Below are 6,638 nucleotides of genomic sequence, written 5' to 3'. Positions count from 1 at the left end.
TACTACAGCGAGAATAAAAGTTACGCCTTCTTTCTTTGCGTGAACATTTGGGCGGCGTTATGCAAATCTTCCCAGATAGTGACGTAGGTATGTGGGGGCGTGTTAGAACGAGCCATTTTAGGTAGGTGTGGCTGACTCAATTGAAATCGCATCATATGACCCCTTTAAAAAAAGTATAATTTTTAATTTGGTTTCAAATTCTAAAACAATGGATACATTGTTCAAAATGTTTAGTCACTTAAATGACTTATAGGTACAAAAGTGTTCAAATACTGTAAATCACATTTTTATGAGACTTTTAATTAATTAAATGTTATAATACTGATCTGTCAAGCATTATGTAATATAATAATGTTTGTTCATATTAGTAATCAATGCTTTTATAATGTGTTAACCTCCTGTGTATGTTGCTGCAAAATGTAATGTATTAACAACACATTTATTCAAATAGTTTATTTATGCATTTCATATAAATGGCTTATTTTTCCACCAATCAGAATGAGTACTTCGCACTACGCAACAAATCTCTAGACATATTAATTGAGGGCTTGCGTTTAAAACGTACCTAAGCGAATCATATTGTTACAAAGATCAAATCTGCACAATCAAGAACAGCAACATACCTACAAGACATTTAATGGTATGTAATCTAAAAATAAGCTTGCAATTGCGTATGGCTATCAAAGGTTTATAAAACTAAAAAAAAAAAATGGCCAAAGCTATAGATCTGGCAAAGATGTCCGACCGGGGAAAATAAAATGGAGATGAGCATGCTAGTGGCAACAAGAACAGAACAAAATATAAAATAGTTAATCTTAACATTCATTATGAACTTTTTATACTATCTACAATTTGATTTAGTTTTCAAACGTCTGGAAAAGTTGTACAGAGGCTCTAGCAGTACTTCATGCTGGCAAGCCACGCAGCAATTTCACGTTCGGCACTTTTCCTCTTCCCTGTAACGTAAAGGTTTCAATAATAATTAATAACCAGTCTCTTTCATTAATTAGGATAAATAAAGATTAAAAACAGATTTTAACTTGCAACTTTAACTTTAAACAATGCAAATACACAAATGAAGTTATTTGGAATGCAAACACGTTAACATCACAGAACTACATTGCTCTTGACAGTGAGATCTTTTGTTCTTCATATTTTTGGCCTAAAGTTTTACATTAATTATATACATCATGATATTCTTTTTTTAAATTAAGGGAACACATGCTGCAATTTCACCTGCTTGAAACATGTGGAGTTGTGTCCATCTGTCATTGATACTTGGCAGCTTAAGGTAGGGTAAGGTATTCAAACCATTCATGCATTCGCCGCGTCTCCCCAGCTCACCCCACGCCGAGAACCTCCACATACCTCTCCAGCGGCTCCTACCGCCTGCCCAACCCCAAATTCCCCGCTGTCCTCCGAAGCTCCACCATGGTCCTCAGCCCAGGAGCGCTCAGATGTCAGGCCCGCCGGCCACTACAAAGTCAAGGTGTGTCTCGTCATCCCCTCGTCTTGTCATGTGTTTAAATAGTGTTCCCTGTTTTCAGTTCAGCGTCCGGTATTGTCCATGTCTACCTGTTGTAAGTGAGTTTTCCGTGGTTCCTATATGTAATTAAAGTTCTCTGGATTGATGTACTCCTCATCTCCCTCCGTTCCTTGCGCCGATCTCCACTCAGTAGTGCAACCGTGACAGAATACCAGACCCGGCCGCCATTGACGCAAGCCAGCCGGTCACCGCAACGACAAACCCGCCGGCTGCCCAGTTTCCCCGTAACCCAAGGAGGAGGATGAAGAGAAAAGGACTGTTCTCTGCCTTCATCCAAGCCCCAGAGCTCGCTCCAGTGTCTGCTCCAACCCCTGAGTTTGCTCCAGTGCCAGCTCCTCGAAAGCGCCTTGCTGTGCCTGCTCCTCCAGAGGGCCCTCCAGTGCCAGCTCCTCGTAAGCGCTTCCCAGTTCCCGAGTCTAGCCCAATGAGGGCTCCAGGTCCGTGGAGAGTTTTCTTGAGCTCTCTAACCGGGTGAGCTGGCACGACGCCGCTCTAGGTGCGTACTTCCTGCTGGGGTTGGATGACGAGATAATCCGCTGCGAACTTCCGACGTGTGATTTTTATTTATTTATTATTATTTTATTTTTTTTGTGCCAGCTCCTCGAAAGCGCCTTGCTGTGCCTGCTCCTCCAGAGCGCCCTCCAGTGCCAGCTCCTCATACGCGCTTCCCAATCCTCGAGTCTATCCCAGTGAGGGCTCCTGATCCCCAGTTGAGCCCAGGGAGGGCTCCAGATCCCCAGTTAAGCCCAGGGAGGGCTCCGGATCCCCAGTTAAGCCCAAGGAGGGCTTCGGATCCCCAGTTAAGCCCAGGGAGGGCTCCAGTCCCCTGTTATGACCCATGGAGGGCCTCGGAGCCCGTAAGCGTCCCCAAGTATTTTTTAGGGAAGGGTAGTAGGGCTTCAGCCGTGGAGGCTGGGACCGCGGCCTCGGAGGCTGCTTTGCTACCTGCTCCACCGTGGCCTCCTGGGCTGCCAGATCCGCCATGGCTCCCCAAGTCCCCTGATCCGCCATGGCCTCCGAGTCTGCCTGCTCCACCGTGGCGCCCCGAACTGCCAGATCCGCCATGGAGGCCTTCCGTCCCTTAACCCTGTTCCTAAAGGCCTCCAGAGCGCCCCCCTCCCCATTGGATGTTATCTCGTCATCCCCTCGTCTTGTCATGCGTTTAAATGGTGTTCCCTGTTTTCAGTTCAACATCCGGTATTGTCCATGTCCAGTGTGTGGACAACTGTGATGGTCGAGATGGACAAGTGGTGTTTGACTCATTTCACAATTATTTTCATTCCATCAGTCAACCAAATGTAAGTCATAGCCTGATTTTGCTCAGTTGTATTATTTTAGAAATATGGTATGAGAGGTCATGCTCTATGGTGAATACAGTCATGGATAAACAGTTCTGGCATGATATATCACATATTGGCCATATTATACTAATGTCACATATTATATTCACAGCATGGCTTCAAGTGCTTTCAAAATGACAAAAACTGTATTTAAATTAAGTAAATATTGTTAGATGCAGTTAAAGTGTTGTAATGTGTAATGTGTTTCAGATTTCTATTCAATGCCTGGAGAATCCAGAGGGTGAAGATGGAATAGTGGTGTTGGAGTCAGAATCATTTCCCAATCATTTCCATTACACTGGTCAAACAAATGTATGTCATGATGATTAATTCAGCCTGACATTGCTCAAATTTATCATAATTGGTTAATTTGTAATGTGTATTGATGCTATGCTTTCATGTAATTTAAAGGATTTACGAGCTTGACCTGAAATTACAGTTAGTAGAAATAGTACTAATGCTGTGGTCAGGGTAAAGTGTAAAAAAGTGATTGGCAACTATAAAACTGAGAGTTCAAATTAAATAAATATGGTTAGGAGCATCTTAAGTGCTGTTTTACACAATAAAACCAATGTAATATCTTTCAGGCTTCTGTTTAATGCCTGGAAAAGAGGGTAAAGATGGAGTATTGATTAGCCATGAATCCTTTCCAATGCTCTTGTCGAATTTCTCAAGTGGAAGACCTTGATAAAGATGCTTTTGGTTATTCATTTACATATGCCTATAAAAAGTATAAATATTTGAACAAATGTATATGTGAAGGAATCAGTATTTGTTTTTCATTAAATATATTTTTAAACAGATTTTATTTTTTTTATTTCTTTGTTTCTGAAACTGAACTCCACACATACAGACAAACAATTTACTCAACTTGCAAGAGATTCAATGTTTACCCAACTTTGTCAATAGTAAAAGAGTCTGGCTTTGCAAGACTAAGAGGGGTTATTTTTCATGTACATTAGGTTCTCCAGGATCTTTTAAACAACAGTCTTACTGCACATACAAAAACATGAATTTCATCACTTTTTTTAAGGCAAGAAATAGTTTTTACTTTGAGATTTGTCATGCATCTATGAACTGTCTCCTAGGTTTCTCTGGCAATGGATACATAGATATTTCTCAGTTTCAACAATTTTCATCAAGTTTATTAGATAACTAGTTGTATTTGGAAGCACTGCTATAGTGAGTTGTAAGTTGACTGGAGGCTTCTGTAACTTGGACCACTATAACATTCTGTACTGTGGCCTCCTTTTCTGGGAGATGACAAGGGAACAATACAAATACTGAAAAGTATGAAATAACATTGATTATATCATTACAATGACACCTGTCAAGCGTGGTATATTCGGAAGCAAGTGAACTGTCAGGTCTTGTCAGAGCCAGTGCTTTCAGGCAACCTGAGTTCGAGTTCCATGTAACAAGAGCGGATCGTTAAAGGGACATTATCCACAAGCAGTGACAGAATCAGAAACTCATGCAATTTGTGCACAAAAGCTTTTTTAACTAAACACTAAAACATAACTAGTCTAACAAACATATACACGCACTCACGCATACATACAAAGGGGAGTTAATGTGGATGAATGAAATGGTTAGTAGAGGAACCAGAGAATGCAGCTATGGAAAATGAGTCAGTTAAGCACCTGAGCAGAAACCATCAATGGGGTCTACAGCTTATACTCTTATATCTACAGCTTATATCTCTGTTTCGTTAAGTTAAATGTACGATACTTGCATTGCCTTGGCCATTGAACAAGTGTCCGGATGCAGTCTTGGATCAGAGTCTTAATGTTTTGAAGGCTCAGTCGTGTTGGAATTGCGATCGTGTCCTTCCGGGTTTGAAGAGGTAAGATTAATCACCATCACCAGAATCCATCTGCAGGGATCGTCCCACTCATACCTCACTCGTCTAATCAAGCCTAGAACCAGTCATCTATTCCCACGCTTAAGCGGAGGAAGAGAAGGAGGAGGGCAGCAAAGTCGACTCTGGTGACCTTAAGTCAGATGGTCCTGGAGGACCCGACTCCGGTGGTCCAGAGTCCGGTGGTCTTGGAGGACCCGACTCCGGTGGTCTCGAGTCCGGTGGTCCTGGAGGACCCGACTCAGGTGGTCTTAAGTTCGGTGGTCCTGGATGACCCGACTCTGGTGGTCTCGAGTCCGATGGTCCTGGAGAACCAGTCTCCGGTGGTCCTGGAGGACCCGACCCTGGTGGTTCCAGAAGTTACTGAGCAGTCCAGTCTTTTTGTCTCTCCCATGATCCTTGCCCTGCCAGCTCCTCCCAGGATCCTTGCCCGGTAGGCTCCACCTATGATCCTTGCTCTGTCGGCTCCACCCAGGCTCCTTGCCTTGCCAGCTCCTACCAAGCTCTTTGCCCTGCCGGCCCCACCTAAACTCTGTTTTGCTGGTCCCACGTAAGCTTCCTGCTTTGTTGGCCCAGAGCCCGCTCCAGTCTGGGAGTCTTCAGAGTCCACTCATGTACTTACTCCGGTCCAGGAGCCTTCAGAGTCCACTCAAGAGTCCGCTCCAGTCCGTGAGCACTCAGAGTCCACTCATGAACTTGTTCCAGTGTAGAAACTTTCAGAGTCCACTCCAGAGTCTGCTCCAGTCCGTGAGTCCTCAGAGTCCACTCCAGAGCCCACTCCAGTCTGTCAGTCTTCCGAGTCCACTCTAGAATTCACTCCAGTCCAGGAACTCTCAGAATTCACTCCAGAGCCCGCTCCAGTCCGTGAGCTCTCAGAGTCCACTCCAGAGTCTGCTTCAGTCCGTGAGCCCTCAGAGTTCACTCCAGAGTCCGCTCCAGTCTGTGAGTTTTCAGAATTCACTCATTAACTCACTCCAGTCCAGGAGTTTTCAGAGTCCATTCCAGAACCCGCTCCAGTCTGTGAGCCTTCTGAGTCCACTCATGAACTTACTCCAGTCCAGGAGCCCTCAGAATCCAATCCAGAGCCCGCTCCAGTCCATGAGTCTTCAGAATTCACTTCAGAACCCGAGGTGGTGGGTTCTGCTGTGGAGCCCCTCGAGGCGGCGGCATCTGCTTCAGCTCCCCTCTGTACATTCCGGAACTCTCAGCCTGCCTTGTCATGGCCAAGGAGACTGTGGTTGAACTGTCTCCCTGTCCCATTACAGTCGTCAAGGCTGTTACTAACATCTCCATGCTTATCTTTGCAGTACTACCTGAGTTGCTAGGAGGTTCATCGACCCTGTCAGCTCCGTTGAGGTGGTCATCAGTTCTGCCTTTACAGTTTGCCAAGCTCCTGGTACTGCCCTGGTCATCCGCCGGGGTTGTTGTTGTTCAGCCAGAGCCTCGCTGGTCTGTCCCTCCGGCCCCACCCCTGGCCTCCTGCTCTGCCACCCCCGGCTTCCTGCTCTGCCGGCCACGCCCTGGCCTCCTGATCTGCCAGCCCCGCCCTGGCTTCCTGCTCTGCCGGCCCCCCCCGGCCTCCTGCCTTGCCGGCTCTGCCCTGGCCTCCTGCTCTGTCGGCCCCGCCTTAGCCTCCTGCCTTGCCGGCTCCGCCCTGGCCATCTAGCTTACCTCTGTTTCTGGGCCTCTACATAGGCCTGGCCCGCCATCCCTCACCCTGGTCCACCTCCGTTCCGCGTCCCTCCTGGATTTCATTGACTTTTCGTGGAGCGTCTGGTATCCGCTCCGTAGAGGGGGGTTAATGTCACAGAGTCTAGTTGGTGTGCCCCTTATAGTCACTAGAGGGCACACTTTGTAGTTTTGTTTTGGTTCTCTGGACTTCAGTTCCCAT

General features: G+C 46.0%; 1 long non-coding RNA gene across 1 annotated transcript; it reads left to right on the top strand.

Moving 5' to 3' along the window:
- Positions 1 to 2,750: 2,750 nt before the first annotated feature.
- LOC107748122 (uncharacterized) lies at positions 2,751 to 3,551 on the top strand. The gene is made up of 3 exons (XR_001640884.1): positions 2,751 to 2,844; positions 3,097 to 3,198; positions 3,474 to 3,551. It is a non-coding gene; the product is annotated as an uncharacterized LOC107748122 (long non-coding RNA).
- Positions 3,552 to 6,638: the final 3,087 nt, after the last annotated feature.

The sequence above is a fragment of the Sinocyclocheilus rhinocerous genome, unplaced genomic scaffold (assembly GCF_001515625.1).
Source record: "Sinocyclocheilus rhinocerous isolate Xijiao unplaced genomic scaffold, SAMN03320098_v1.1 scaffold2335, whole genome shotgun sequence".
Lineage (NCBI taxonomy): Eukaryota > Metazoa > Chordata > Actinopteri > Cypriniformes > Cyprinidae > Sinocyclocheilus > Sinocyclocheilus rhinocerous.
The sequence above is the reverse complement of the archived record's forward strand: the minus strand, read 5'-3'. Positions and strand labels throughout refer to the sequence as shown.